The sequence below is a fragment of the Aquarana catesbeiana genome, linkage group LG09 (genome assembly GCF_042186555.1).
Source record: "Aquarana catesbeiana isolate 2022-GZ linkage group LG09, ASM4218655v1, whole genome shotgun sequence".
Classification (NCBI taxonomy): Eukaryota; Metazoa; Chordata; class Amphibia; order Anura; family Ranidae; genus Aquarana; species Aquarana catesbeiana.
The window spans coordinates 196,708,585-196,725,583 of NC_133332.1; the positions used below are offsets into that span (position 1 = coordinate 196,708,585).

The window sequence follows — 16,999 nt, forward strand, 5'->3', positions numbered from 1 at the left end:
AACTGTAGATCTTAGGGAAGAAAGAGTCATGAGAGTGCTTGCTGTCTAGTGAGTATGGAACTGGTAGATTTGGCAGAGTGACATGATACAGATATAACAGGTGATTACATTCAACACAGCCTAGAACAATAGCAAAGTTGCGTATTGCCATTTATAGTTTAATGAACATTTGAGGGGGGTTGAAAACCGTTACGCTTGCAGATTGTTCATATGATTTTCAATGTGTGGCTAATGTGCAGCTGTACTTTCCTCATGTTCCCCACACTGTGAATTGCAATAAACCAGCCACAGTGACCACATGCTTGGCATAATTAAATGTGTCTGAAAACAGAAAATAGAACAAGGTTCTATGTTTATTGTGTACTGAAACATGATAGCATTTAAAAATAAATTGATTGTGGTTACAACCACAGTAAAAACAGAAGAATATTTTCCTTATAGCATATGAACACAAGTAGTTTAGTGTTTATATAAAGGGAACATTATATCTCAACGCACTTGACTGCAATATTGTTATGGCAAATGCATTGACATTTGAAGAAACATGCCAGCTATGACCTCCCTGCTCCTAAACCCTTCAGACGAGGTGAAGCCTTAGGTCCTAATCTGCAGCCTGAGTGCAGTGTTGCTTTGCATTAGGCATATATGTGTGATCAACTGCGCTAACATCTTAAGACGTCTGAAAAGCAGCAGATTTACTCAAGGCTATGAGCTAAAGGGCACTCTGTTGCCATGTAGTGTGCCATGTATATTATTACATCATTTGGGAAAACTCCCTCTGATGTACACAGGGGGGCAAATAGACCTTTCACTTTGCAAATGAAGTTGCACTTTGCAAGATAATTTTTTCCAGAGCTTAGTAAATGAGGTGCAGTTCTGCTGACTTCCATCATCCAATTATGTGCAAGCAATAATGCTTTTTTTATGCTTTTCTCTGCACACAATTGGGTATTCTTTGCAAAGTGAAACTTCACCACATTTATTACCTTGCAAAGTTCCAATGCTGCATCCCCTGCGGGCTCTAAGACTGAGAATGGAGGGATCAAACACCGTTGATCACTCAGTTCTCAGAGCTCCCAGAGCAGAGAGCTGATGATTGTTAATCACCTCTGTCTGCTCTGCCCCCCACGCTCACTGGAGGGATCAGCTGTGGAGGGGGTGGGAGCGGTTGGCTCAGGCTCTCAATGGCTTGCTGAGAGGCTGAGCTGGGTGTCGGTCCATGTGGCATGTGGGTGGTTCACAACCATATGGTCGTGATCTTTCCCGAGCCTGGACCGGCTCTGTGACGCCAGCTGACAGCAGGTGTTAGCCCACTGTCTGCTGAAAAACATTCACAGGAGTGCAGAACAAAGTGTTTTCCTGTGATCCACAGAAGTACGGCCAAAGGAGCTTTGGCTGTACTTCCCCTTTAAACTGGACGCGCTGAACCACTGGACAGTTCAATGTATCTGGCTATTCTAAGGTATACCACTGTCAGGGCCATAATAAAGCAAGGTTTGAATCTTAGCTTAGACTGTTCCACTTCCAGCTAACTGCATTCTGATTCTGTAAACACTTGGGAAACGATACAATGACATACAGCACTCTTTGCTTATACTGGCTACCTTAAGGCAGGTTTGATATGTTTGGTTAGTTCTCAGATTTCACCAAACGGATTATGGCAGCTCAACAGGTTAGTCATGACCATAAAAAATAATTATCAACAATGTATACAATTAATGTAGCCAAAGTGTCAGAAAGCCACAAACCAGCAATGGAGGCTATGGCTTACAGCTTAGGGCAGACAGTAAAGAATCAGAAAATTGGGAAATTAGGAACCAGCGGAGTTGACAATAAAGGTTCCTATTCTTCACTGAGCTTGCTTAATGAAAGAAAGATTTACTAGAAATAAGCAATACCAAAGGGCGGGCCCTCCTTAAACCGAATTGTTGGCCAATTACATTTTAGGAAGCAGACAGAGTCCTTATAGACTAAAGATGGGTTGTGATAACATTAGGATTTGGGTAAGAATTTGGCTAAAATCTGTCAAGTATTGGGCACCACACTGTAATGCCCCATACATACGGTCGGATTTTCCGACAGAAAATGTTCGATGGGAGCTTGTTGTCGGAAATTCCAACTGTGTGTAGGCTCTATCGGACATTTTCCATCAGAATTTCCGTCACACAAAATTTGAGATCTGGATCTCAAATTTTCTGACAACAAAATCCGTTGTCATAAATTTCGATTGTGTGTACACAATTCCGACGCAGAAAGTTCCACGCATGCTCGGAATCAAGCAGAAGAGCCGCACTGGCTATTGAACTTCATTTTTCTCGGCTCGTCGTACGTGTTGTATGTCACTGCGTACTTGACGTTCGGAATTTCCGACAAGATTTGTGTGACCGTGTGTATGCAAGACAAGTTTGAGCCAACATCCGTCGGAAAAAAAACATGGATTTTGTTGTCGGAATGTCCGATCGTGGGTATGGGGCATAAAAAGTAGTTTGTGGTTGTGAAGAATGTAACCAGTACTTAGAAAATCAGGAGACAGCTGCTGGTGACCTCTCCTAGTTGTCTGGTTCGCACATTGATCCAAAAGCATTAATCATTTTTGAGGCAAAAAAAAAACAGGAAAAAGGTAAAGTCTAGAGATTTCTTGTTCAAATGGCTTGCCAATGGCTCAGAATATATTGAATCCAAAGACAAAAGGCAAGCAGTATTTTAACAAGTTAAGCATTTAACATGTAAAATACTTTACAGGCTGAAGTACTCATTTCAAAAATCAATAACGAAACTTAAAAAGTGTGTTGGATTATTTTTTGCATTGATTAATATCAAACGTTATAATAACTAGAGGCTAATATAGTAATATTTGAATACGGGGGAGGTTTATTTTTCCTGCTGTGTTGCAAATGTGTCCTGTTATGTTGCTCTGGGATTTGGCTTTGCCTTCTTCTGGACCAAAGCTGCATCTAGCGAGTTAAATTTGATGGGCATCGGTCTTTCACAACCTTATTAACTATATGTAACTAGAACTGATTCCCAAAAAGCAGGCGGCAAGTGGTTGTCATGACACAAACAATGCCATCACAAATGTTTATAACAATAATAAGATTAATTCCAGAAGATGCCCACATTAATGACCAGCTATGGCACCAAAGCCATTGAAGCATTAAAGAATATAGGTGAGAAAATGAAAATTATAGAATTTGCAAATTCTGCTTATCTTCATTCCTATGTCTAATAAATCAATAAAATAAATACTCTTTAATCTTTTTGTCTGGATCCCTTGGAGCTGCACAATTCATTAATTTAAGGCTTCTAGAAAGCTGTAATTGAAGGAGGAGTGTCAGCACCAATATAAATTATGTTCACAGCTCCTTGCCTTCCACATTAAAAAGTGATACATTCATTGATGTAATGTAGATGCTTCTAATTTCATCATATAAAAGCATCATCTTAGCCAAGGGAAAGTTCCAGGAAGTAGAACTTCCTATTCATTAACATTAGTAGGATATTGCTTACAACATTTTAATGATGCCTTAGTGAGTCTAGTTACTTTAATCAGAATTTCACTGGCAAACTTATCCACAATATTTAAGACAACTCTTTTGAAATCTGAAGGGGAAGTCCCTTAAACGAGAGCTGGGTGCTGTTTTGCTATACTGGGTCACATGAAAATTTTATAAAAACATAGTTTCAATAATAAAAATTGCCATAACTTAATAAAATATAGGATATTTATAATGTGTTTTTATTCCCCAACTGCAAAATTAAGCATTCGCTTTAAAGTGGGTCTGTACATAGATTTGCATATTTGTAGGACAGAAGAATGTGAATTCTGGGTGGAAGAATTCTTCGTGTTCAGAAAAGTGCATGCAACAGCTCCAATATTGCGTTAATTTCCTTTCCCCTAGTTTTCATGAATCAGCCCCAATGGAGTTTGGGGCTTCTCTATGAATGCGTGCACTGTGATTTTCACTCATTTTTGGTGAACTTTGTTTACTTATTAATGCACTACATTTAGTAAACAATGTTCATCATGCTTCCATGCATATTGGGTAGCTTGCAACGTTCTTTTGTGTTTTTATTTTATTATTAAGTTGTGCTGCCCATAGCAAACAGATTTCAGGGCCCTTGAACAACTTTGGCTAAATTCAAAAAGACACAAAGATATTTAAAAGGGTCAACTGATGTGTTTTCAGCTTCCACCAAATGTTCCTCAATCACAGGAGTAGAAAGAATGTACAAAGCTAAACACTTCCACATTCTACAATCATTGTGTCACGCCATAGTAAAGTGAATGTTTGGACCATGCCACCCTGTTGAGGCACACTGTTTTGGTGCGGTTGAATCAGAGCCCTAGTAACGTAATCCCATGACTAAGCTCCGGGGGGGGGGGGGGTGAAACGTGTTGGGGGTGTGGCCTGGTCAGAGTCCAGGCCGAGGTTGCCACTCCATTGCTCTAGGACACCTTAGATGGGCTACCCCTTTTTTCCTTGAACTCTAGCAGGAGCCAGGATGGACTCCATCCCCTGTCAGCATTCTAAAAGCAGCTGCGGATGTACCGTCTACATATCCCCTCTTTACTGAGCCTGAGTGGCACACATACACTTTCCAGGTCACCCTAGTAATGTAATGCTAGATGCATTAATACCAGTTCCCACAGCCTTAGAATGCAAAAAATAAATACATAATAAATAAATAAAATAAATAAGTGACTGGCAGGCTATAGGCAATCACTATTACTACTACACAAATGTCAGGAAAGAACACTGCATTCATTTACACTGTGGGCTTATTGGCCATATTTTTAAATATTTTATGGTTGAACAATGCAATTCTCTATAGATAATAAACAACTTTCATTAAAAAAAAAGAATATGCCCATCACTATCTCCTAAGCAAATATGGACTTTATTAATCATTTAACAGATATGTAAAGCCAAAACATATTTTTTTCCTAATTTTGGCCAGAGTAGGGAAGGGTTAAATTACATGGGACTTTGATTATGTCTACCGGGCAATTATATACAGACACAAGTTAAACTTTACTAAAAATATCTTTTTTTAATTGTGGTAAACACAGTTATTTCAATCATCAGAAATGTGAAGGGAATGGTTTTTTTTGTCTCTCTGTTGATGCATGTCCGGTGTTGGGAATGCAGGTGTGCTCACCAGCCTGTGTTACTGCATTCCTGTCATCTCCCTGGGGTACATTCTGTTTTTTTCTCCTTATGGACAGGTGTGGGTATTTTGGGCATTCCATTACTGGTTCAGTGGGAATAGTTAGTGCCCTGTCTCTACTGGACTCCAGTCTGGAGTGCATTATGGGGTTGATTTACTAAAATTGGCAGAGTGTAAAATCTGCTCCAGCTCTGCACAGAGAACAATCAGCTTCCAGGTTTTTTTGCTAAAGCCTAATTTAACAAGCTGAAGTTAGAAGCTGAGTGGCTTTGTACTCTCCAGTTTGAGTAAATCAGTCCCTATGTGTCAAGTTTATTGCAGCATTGTGACGTAAATTTCAGTTTGGCGTGACTTCCGGCTGCATTCCAGCCAGCTTACGTATCCAACTGGATAATACTGGCATCCATTGTGCTTGTGGGGAGAAGCCCTTCTGGATGCTTAAGTTTTGGATGGCTTCCAATTTGCTCACGGCAGACCCCCCCCCCCCCACCCCTAAGTGGCATTAGGCACCATTATAAAGGGTCTCAAACTGGTACTATTGTTACATTTTCTTAGTGCATGAGGTTTGTGATTTTTCATTTGTGGTGAGTTTTTGGAGATATACCGATACTGTTTTTTTGTTTGGGTTTCACAAGTTGGGTGCCCTTAGCTATTTTGGTGTTATTAGGTTATATGTTGTGGTGGTGGTTCTCTTACACAGTTAAATATAGATTTTATGTACCTCTATGTTCTTGTTTTTTCACTTTGGTGCACTCTACAAAAGTTGGTGATAATAAATAGTGATTAGTTAGATGGGGCCGTATTCATATTTTAATATATCATATATTTGTTTGGTGATGTGTTTGGTTTTGGGTACAGTACATAGGACATAGGGGATGTTATCCTTGTTCCTGGTTACATGATACGTTCCATGATCTAGGATATAAAAGTTTTAGGTGAGCACCCCCTATGTATTTTTGGTCACTTTTATGTTGATTATGATTGGGTTGATCTTGCTGTGTTTTACTGTGTTTAATTTGGTGTAGTGGTAGTTTTCTTTCTTTCCTCTTTGAAATTTAATTTTGCAATTTTTGGGGGGATATATTATGGGCATTTGACTACATGTGATGATTTCTTTATCTCTATAGAGCAAACCTTTTCGATGGTGAAACTATATATAATGCATCCAAGGTCCTGAAGAAGTGGCCTCGTCAGTGAAACGCATAGACCACTTCACAGTAAGATGCCTGTGTTGTAATAGCTTCAAACATGCTAATTTGATGTTTTTAACTAATGAATTGTGAATGTTTCCCTTCACTTTTTTAATGAGTGAAATGCCCATTTTTACAACAATAAAATAAGATATTTTCTGTGAAGTTTGCTAACTTGTGTGTTATTCCTGTAGGCATAATCAATGTCCCACATATTTTCATTTATGTTTCTTTCCTGTTATTTCTGGGATGATACTCACTAGAAGGGAGGGGCCAGGGGTGCTGAAGAGGGACCCGAAAAAGGAGGATCTGAGCTGCTCTGCGCAAAACCACTGTATAGAGCAGGCCAGTATAACATTTGTTATTTTCATACAAAAAACCCAAGACTTTAGTATCACTTTAATTATATTTAATTCTGAAGGGTTAAAATATCTTGTTTTTTTTTTTTTAATATCCATGTCTCATTAGGACGATTTCTATTCGCTTCCTGTCCTACAGATGCAACAGAAATTGAAAGAATATCTTTCCAATATGTGGGACATCCCCTCTTATATATCATGGGGACACTTGTCTTCATTGAAAGATTTGCCTCTAGTCCTGCTCTGATGGCAACTCAACATTTTAGATATATCGACACCTTCATTTTAGGTGACATGGATGATCAGAAATCAAATCTCACTAATGGGGAATAGGACTGTAAGCAAGTTTGATGCAAACTACAGTGATTTCTCAGCTTTTTTTTTCATATATACATTTGATGTGATTTTAAACTACTGTATCTGCACAGCCTTATTTTTACAGTATGATCATAAATCACATATGATTTGTAGCTTGTCTGTCTAGACTAGAGCCTATATGTACCAAGGAAAGTGCATTCAATATCCTTTCTAGTTTACCGCTCTAAATGCAATACAATTGTCAGGAAAGACTATAGAAAAAGCTCTGTTATACTGAACTAATGGACTAACTAACTAATGTTATACTGAACTAATGAACACAAAAATGCACTGCAACTAACTAAAATATGGCTGCCCTAACACATACTTATACTTTACAAATTCAGACCTGCTTTAACAAGGCTTTGGATTATTGCTAAAGTGTCTTAATAAAAATATATTTCACATCACAGATCACAGAACAACTATACTCAATGCCTTACCATTCATATTATCATTCACTCACATGTCTATGGCATGTACATACAATAGTAATAAAAGTAATTTAAAAGCAAGTACACTTTAATATACAAGCAAGAGTTTGTGCTGATATACTGTATTTATGTGTTTATTATATCTCTGGCTCTGAACATCTGATCTGCAGTGGTTAATCTGTGACGTCCACTGGTGCAAAGTGTGCTGCTCTTATATTCCTCCACAATGGTCTGATGTGTTTTCCTCACTAGTATAATCACAGCACGTTGGTATAATAACTTTGCTCCAGTGTCGGAAGCAGTGATATCGGGTCTGCATTTCTCGTTTAATTATATGTGCGCTCAGAGTTTTAACATTTCCCGCCCCTTGTTAAGCTGTTCTGGGAATAAGATGAATTGTGGAAATATACCAGGTGCGTTGGAATAATGATCTAGCCTCTCATCCCCCGGAGATTTAGCTTCAAATTTTTTTCTTTTTTTTGATGACCGCACAGTGAACAAGACTAAATATTTCTTGTGTCAGTCCCTTGTGATTTCTTGCACATGTTAGAAAAATTGTTGGCAGGGAGGATTCTGCTATTAACCCTTATAATGCAAGCCGATAGACAGCAAGAGCATGCAGAAAATAACAACATTAGAAGAGTGGAAGAATTCAGAGGCTGAGACTACAACTGGGAAGAAACCTGTAAGGTGCACATCTGAAATGTCATGCTGTGGAGCATGCACCAAAGTATCATTGAAGATCAGTAAGTGTTTAGTGCCTGAGGAGGACCAGGAGCACATCACTGCTCTCCATACCTGTAAGACATGGGGCTCATAGCCTGACATCATTGCCACTGACAATTACACACTGAAACATGTATGTTCTGGCTTTCTAAATACATTCCCTGTCAGGTAAAAGTACATGCATGTATGAAGCCGGTCCCAAATGCAAAAACAAAGAAGACGTCTAATTAAATAGATTTTTTTATGTTTGGCATGGAAGGCTGTGGGGGTACAGTGTGTTCACAAATCCCTTGATTGTGCTGATGTCACTGATCTCCTTCCCTTACTGTTCATGTTACTGCTGCCTGTAGTAAATGCTGGTCTTTTGGGTTTATTTGAAATTATTTAAGGCCTCTGTGGATGGGTTTTAAGCTTGTGGTGATATCATCAGTTTGAGATTTTTCTGAGATTGGTCAGAATTCATAGACAGGTGAATATCAGAGAACAAAATGTGCATGAAATGCACATGCAGGTCGCCCCTTAGGACTTTCAGGCAACAATGGAGTACTAAAGAGTAATTATTTATAAAATGCACAAAAGTGCTACTTTTATTAAATTCATAGAAAAGGTATAAAAATTACAAAAAATACAAATAAGTACAGTATAACAATATACATGTGCGTTTGCAATACACATACAAGATAGATATATCAACCCAGTGCTTACACCCTATAGCCTATATTGTAAAGGTCAAACGGATGATTTTACAGCACGTATCCCGACATGTTTCGGAAATTGGTATGTATTATTCCTTTATCAAGTGGTTTATAGTTGGGTGATCAATCTTTATCTGCAATATAGATTTAAGCACCATGCTTAAATCTATATTGCAGATAAAGATTGATCACCCAACTATAAACTCCTTGATGAAGGAATAATACATACCAATTTCCGAAACATGTCGGGATACGTTCTGCAGAGTAGGTCAGTATAACATATTTATCACTTTAAGAAACAAAATGAAGCTTTACACCAGCATTAGGACAGTCAGAGCAGACCCCTCTCATTTATTCTAGATTTATATCTATTCAGTGCAGCAAAGCATCTGCATGTATATGTGATTTATGCACACTTTACCTGTATTGCATGGGGTATCTCATTCATTTGAAAGGGGCTGCCCAATGCACAGAAATCCCACTTAAGAAGTGCATGTACCTTTTCTTTTAAAAATCATTGCACCAAAGTCAGTGTGTTGTGTAGTGCACTAACACACACACATGCATTAGCAAGGCGAAGTGGGGTGCCATTAGGAATGAATAGCATTACATTTACAATAAAAATGCATTTTTTGAGCAGCATGAACATGCAATTTCACTCATGTTCCTTTGGCACACAGATGTGAACAGGAAGGAGAGAAGTACCATGCATGTGCTGCTGTCAGCATGGTGCTTGTTTGATAGTAATTAAACCGGTAGATATTTGTCTAATGTTAATCTTAGGAACATATCTATCTGTCTATGACCAGAGAAAGACAATTAATGTTTGGATATTAGCCCTCTTTGTACTATAATCCGAAAAAAAATAAAAATAAACATTTGACAGAGCTAGTCAACAGCTTCTTCTCCTATAAATTGCTTCAAATTTGTTGTGCTTTGAAAATTTTCTGCTATGAATCAATTTTCATTAAATTAGCCTGGACTCTTGTACAGGTGATACTCGAAAAATTAGAATATTGTGCAAAAGTTCATTTATTTCATTAATGCAACTTAAAAGGTGAAACTAATATATGAGATAGACTCATTACATGCAAAGCAAGATAGTTCAAGCCGTGATTTGTCATAATTGTGATGATTATGGCTTACAGCTCATGAAAACCCCAAATCCACAATCTCAGAAAATTAGAATATTGTGAAAAGGTGCAATATTCTAGGCTCAAAGTGTTCCACTCTAATAGCTAATTAAGCCATAACACCTGTAAAGGGTTCCTGAGCCTTTAAATGGTCTCTCGGTCTGGTTCAGTAGGAATCACAATCATGGGAAAGACTGCTGACCTGACAGTTGTGCAGAAAACCATCGCTGACACCATCCTTAAGGAGGAAAAGCCTCCAAAGGTAATTGCAAAAGATGTTGGATGTTCCCAAAGTGCTCTATCAAAGCACATTAATAAAAAGTTATGTGGAAGGGAAAAGTGTGGAAGAAAAAGGTGCACAAGCAGCAGGGACTTTCACAAGGAGTGGACTGAGGCTGAAGTCAGTGCATCAAGAGCCACCACACACAGACGGATCCTGGACATGGGCTTCAAATGTCGTATTCCTCTTGTCAAGCCACTCCTGAACAACAAACAATGCCACAAATATGGCTTTGTTTTGGTGGTACTTGATCACCTCTGTTTTTATTTTTTGCGCTACAAACAAAAAAATATTAACAATTTTTAAAAAAAAAACAATATTTTTTACTTTCTGCTATAAAACATATCCAATAAAAAAATGTAAAAAAAATTTAGGCCAATATGTATTCTGCTACAAATTTTTGTTAAAAAAGATCCCAATAAGCGTATATTGATTGCTTTGCGCAAAAGTTATAGTGTCTACAACTATGGAATATTTTTATGGAACTTTTGTAAAAAATTTTAACTAGTAATGGCGGCTATCAGTGACTCATAGTGGGACTGCAACAATGCGACGGACAAATTGGACACTTTTGACACTTTTTTGGGGACCGGTGACACCAATACAGTGATCAGTGCTAAATAATATGCACTGTAACTGTAATAATGACACTGGCAGGAAAGGAGTTAACATCAGGGGCGATCAAAGGGTTAAATGTGTCCCTAGGGAGTGCTTTCTAACTGTGGGGGGGGGTGCTTGTACTGTAAGAAGACAGAGATCCATATTCCTGTTTAGCAGAAAAGCAAGATCTCTGTTTTCTCCTGTCACGGAAAGGCCACGTGCCTTATTTACATAGGCAAACCGCCGTTCTGTCTGCCTCGGAAACGATTGGCGGGTCCCGGCAAACATCGGGTCTGCCGGATCTACTAATTGGCTCCCGCTGTGTCCAATCACAGCAGGAGAGGGTCGCTGGGGGCGTGCGTGCGTCCATGCGTACAGGTACAAGATTTCGCGCTGAAGGGTCGCCCTGCCGCAGTACATATGCATGGGGCAGTCTGGAAGTGGTTAAAGTGCTTCTAAAGGCTTATAGTTTTTTTTTTACATTAACGTATTCCAGCAATACCTTCCCTAGCCCCTCCCTACTAAATACTTATCCGGTTCCTCTTTTGATTCAGCGGTGTGCAGCATCGCTGGTCTTTCTCTCTCCTCACAGGACTCAGAGGCAGTAGTGAGAGCCGTTGGCTCCTGCTGTCAATCAAATCCTGTGAAAGGGGGGGGGGTACCAAGCTGCTCTGTGTGTGTCTAAGGACATACCAGCTCGGGAACAAGCCCACATGTCTGCCCCCATAGTTAATGCTTCGTATGAAGGCAAACACAGTAAGGAGAAGCCAAGAATGCTGGCAGGGGACCCCAGAATAGGAGGTTTGGGACCATTGCACAGAGCAGGTGAGTATAGCATGTTTTTTTTTTTTTTATTTAATTTAAAAAAAAATTGTCTTATTAACACTTTAATTAAGGGCCAGTACAGTTGAAAAGTCACTGTGTGTTTATGAAAGAGTGATGTGGTATAGATGTATAAAAAAATGTACCCATTGTGCAAAAAACCTTTCCAAAAGTGTTATTCACAATTAAAGACAAAGGAAATTCATGAACGATGAAGTGGAATTTCCCTTTCTTGGGACCTACTCTATGTCATGCAGCACGAGGTGCAGTAATTCTGAGATCAGGAAGCTCAGGATGGTTGCACTATCCACATGGTAAAACACAACTCTACAAGCACTTTTCCACTAAGCCACTGTTTGGGAAACTTTAAGACAAACTAAATAAATTGGTTTAATGGAAGAAAATCTGAATTTTCCACACATTTGTTGAAAACATTAAATACAACCAATAATATATCAGTCTTTTTTACCCACAGTATGAAAGTACCTACTTCCACTACTTCACTATGTATTCCTAATATAAATTATTTTTTTTAGTTATATTTATTGTTTAATAGATTCTATATTGGTAGGTAGAAAAATTGAATAAACATTACCATCTGAAAGCACCATTACAACCCAATACATGGCACATGGTCAAATTCTATTCAATAGAGCAAAAAGCACAAGGAGTGTTCTGTGAAGCACTATAGGTCCAAATTGGCCACCTTTCATGTATAGAAAGAATCACAAGATCTAATTATACATTCAAGGTGTGTGGAGCAATGCTTGTTGATGATACCTTGGTTACTCAGCTTTTGGGCATCTGCCTGTACATTGTATTTGTACCTCGTTTTACAACAAAACAAAACGTAAGAAAAAATGATATGGGGAGAAGGAAAAAGCTAGAGGAGGCAGGAAGGGATACAAGGAGGGGAGGGAGGTACAAGTGGAAACTGAGAAAGGGTATTGAGCCTAGGTTAGGGAGGTTTAGAGACGGCACATATAGTATGGTAACTAGACTTCTAACTAGGAATGCATGATAAAGGGTAGACAGAGATAGCATACTTAGGGAGCACATGGTTGAAGTGGGCTCTTAGTGTTGCTGTTAAAAGCAAGTGGAAGAAAGTGATCTATCCAATATATATATATATATATATATATATATATATATATATATATATTATTATTATAATTATTATTTTTTGGATAGTGTGGCATAGATTGCCAGGGTAACCCCCAAGAAACCCAAGGACTTTTTTGTCCCCCTATACATCTCCCAGTGACAGTGCTAAAGGCTCAGAATTGGAGTGACCTTCTCAGCTTTAAAAAAAATTGCTAGTTTTTCAAAATGTTCCCATATATTCTTCATTGTGGATTTAAAGAGGCGTTCCAGCCTGGGGAGAAAGAATTAAAAGTCAGCAGCTACAAATACTGTAGTGGCTGACTTTTAATATAAGGACACTTACTTGTCCAGGGAGCCCAAAATGTCGGCACCCTAAGCTGATCCGTCCATCAGCTCCGGGTGCAGGCGCTGGCATATTCACTAAGGGGAACAGGAAGTACAGCCTGTTTCCTACTGCGCATGTGCAATTTGCACTGCACTTTCTGAATGATCCTGCTGTCTTCTGGGACCTGTGTATCTCAACAATGCAGCGATCTTACACAGAAGTAGGAGCGGGTACCTGTTTTTTACAGGGAGGAAGCAAACAAGCGGAGCTTCCCCTTTTGGGTGGATCTCTGCTTTAAGGACACCGTAAACAACAAGTAATGTTTTTCCACAGTAATGTTTGTTTTATGAAACACGCTGGAACATTCTGGTACAATACTTTTGGGTTAGTAGTAATATTCTGGTGCCTTATGTAGCATTCACTAGAGTTTGTAAAATTGCAGAAGATGGTCGGGTTACATTTGAAAGAATAAGATTTTAAAATATTTTGAAGATGTAGTACAACCTATAAAAAAAAGAAACCTTGAACAAGTCAAAAATAAAGGACAAATAATCAAAACCACACTTGTTTACAGGTACCATATACATATTTAAAGTACCTCTGTCATGAGAGAAATATGTGAGATGCTTTACCGGCCTCTTGCTTAAAGTGTCATTAAACCCACATCATTAAAAAATATAAATAAATTATATATTACATGCTGTTCATAGTCACTCAGTCACTATGGGATTCATTTTCTGTATTCTGCAACAAAACCTTGTTGATCCTGCTGTTCTCTAGCTCCCCCTTCTGTTCATGTCCCCACTGCAGTTGGGGATGTTGCAGAGCAGTGTTGGCAGCTAGTGCACATGCTCAGTTCTCATATTTCTTGTATTTTCTATCCTGAGCATTTCCTCCCTATCACATATGAGCAGCCCATGTATACAACGTTGTAAATGACAGCCCAATCCCCCTCCCTCCTCTTCCATGCCCACTAACTAGCTAAACACAATGGGGGTAGCATATTAGATTTTGATTGATGGTGGCTTCACCTCCCTGTTAGACACAGGCTAGAGCCTGTGACTGGCAAAAATCTGCCCACCCCATGTGAATGCCAAAAAATATTAAAGATTTGATTGAATTATTTTGAACATGTGACCAACAGCTGAGGACTAGAAACTCCTCCTGCTTATTTTTCTCTGCAGACAGGCTAGGAAAGATCTGGGCCATGTGATAGCTGTATATCAATCAGGAAAAGGGTACTTGGAAGTGTTTTTTTTTTAACCACTTAACCACTTCAGCCCTGAAAGGATTTAACCCCTTCCTGACCAGGCCATTTTTCACGATATGGCACTGCGCGGTCATGCGGCGCTGTACCCAAACAAAATTTTTCCCCCACAAATAGAGCTTTCTTTAGGTCGAATTTGATCACCTCTACTGTTTTTATTTTTTGCGCTATAAACAAAAAAAAGCGATAATTTTGAAAAAAAAAATTTTTTTTACTTTCTGCTATAAAACATTTCCAAAAAACAAAATAAAAAAAAAACAAATGTATTCATCAGTTTAGGTCAATATGTATTCTGCTACATATTTTTGGTAAAAAAATCCCAATAAGCGTATATTGATTGGTTTGCGCAAAAGTTATCGCGTCTACAAAATAGGGGATAGATTTATGGCCTTTTTATCATTTATTTTTACTAGTAATGGCGGCAATTGGTGATTTTTAGCGGGACTGCGACATTGCAGCGGACAGAACGGACACCTAACTGACATTTTTGACACTTTTTTGGGAACCAGTGACATTATTACAGTAATCAGTGCTAAAAATATGCACTGTAATTGTACTAATGACACGATCAAGGGATTAAATGTGTTCCCTGCAGGTGTTTTCTAACTGTATGGGGGACTGTGTGACTGGGGAAACACACAGATCCATCTTCCTGCTTAGCAGAAAGACAGGATCTGTGTGATCTCCCCTGTCAGAACGGAGATCTGCCTTGTTTACATAGGCAGATCCCTGTTCTGTCACTGCGGGGGATGATCACAGGTGGCCGGCGGACATTGAGTCCACTGGACCCGCTGACTGGCTCCCCCTCTGGCCAATGGGAGCGTGCGCTTTGCGGGATCGTGCCACCTTGCCGCAGTACAATGGTGGGCAAGCAGTTAAAATAATTACAGTGCCATCATCCACATACAGAAAGAGAAGGGATAATGTAAATTAAACTGTGTGTTAAAGAGGAACTGCAGTCTGCTCACGTAATTTGTAATAAAAACATCTTTGCCATTCTGAGGCTTCCCTCCAACCACTTTGCATATTATTTTATATATACTGTGATTCTGTACTTGCCAAATATGCTGCAGAAATCTCCCTCCACTAAGTCTGGCTGCAACCATTTTAACTGTGGGCAGCTGAAGCTGCTGCCTGTTCACTTCCTGGATTACACAGAGGCACACCTCCAGCTCTACAGCCCTGCAGCTCTCATTGGCCCTCGTATGACTCATCTACCCTCCCTTCCTGGAAAACTCTCTCTCTCTCTCTCTCTCTCTCTCTCTCGAGAGAGAGAGAGAGAGAGAGAGAGAGAGCTGTGCATGATGTCATAAGCCTAGGATTTTTACCAGACAAAAAACAGGAAGTGGGCTGTAGAAGGTATTTACTGGCAGAAAAAAAATGTTTTACTATCTAAACGTTAAAACAACAAGGGCAGAAGATTTAATAAATGGAAAGTTGAAAAAATGGCTGAAGGTCTGCTTTAAGAATCACTTTAACCACTTACCTACCAGGCACTTATACCCCCTTCCTGCCGGGCCATTTTTCAGCTTTCAGCGCTATCGCACTTTGAATGACCAATTGCGCGGTCATGCTACACTGTACCCAAACAAATGTTTTATCATTTTCTTCACACAAATAGATTTATTTTGGTGGTATTTAATCACTGCTGGTTTTTTTATTTTTTACTAAAAAAAAAAAAAAAAAAGACCAAAAATTTGGGAAAATTTTTTTTTTACTTAGATTCTGTCAGTAAATTTTGTAACTAAGTAATTTTTCTCCCTCACTGATATGTGCTGATAAGGTGGCACTCATGGGCACTGATAAGCTGAACTGGTGGGCATTGATGAGGTGGCACTTATGGGCACTGATTAGGTGGCACTGATGAGGAGGCACTAATATGCCGCACTTATGGGCACTGATAGGTGGCACTGATATGTGGCACCGATGGGCACTGTTAGGTGGCACTGATGGGCACTAATAGGCAGCACTGGTGGGCACTGATAGGCGGCACGGATAGGCGGTACTGATGGGCACTGATGGGTGGCACTGATGGGCGACGCTGATGGGCTTTGATCGACAGCAGTGATGGGCATTGATGGGCAGCACTGATAGGCGGCACTGATAGCCAGCACTGACTGGCATCGCTAATGGGCACTGATTGGTGGCACTTGTGGGCAGTGGTGGGCACTGATTGCTGCCACTGGTGGGCAATGGTGGGCACTTATTGGTGACACTGTTGGCACTATATTGTAATCAGGGCACTGATGATCAGTGCACTGATTACACGTGTAGATGTCCCCCTGCATGGAGATGCCGCTGATCGGCTCGCCTCACACTCTATCACACACACACTCTGTGAGCGCCAATTACCGGAATCTCCATGTGACCGGTGTGATTGGACACCTAGTGTCCTAGTGTCCCACAACTAGTTAAAGTATACGTTCATAACCTTTATAAAGGAAAAAATGAATGCACATATTTTTGCAGGGAATTTTTTTTCATTAATTAATGAATTAATTTATTTTCATGAGACCATGAAGAGCATTGCACCCATGA

The 16,999-nt window shown here is 39.5% G+C and overlaps 1 protein-coding gene across 1 annotated transcript in view; it reads right to left on the reverse strand.

The window, feature by feature from the left end:
• The window catches only part of NEXMIF (neurite extension and migration factor), a 525,801-nt gene that overhangs the window by 329,698 nt on the left and 179,104 nt on the right, over positions 1-16,999 (reverse strand). The gene's annotated exons all lie outside the window — the stretch shown is intronic.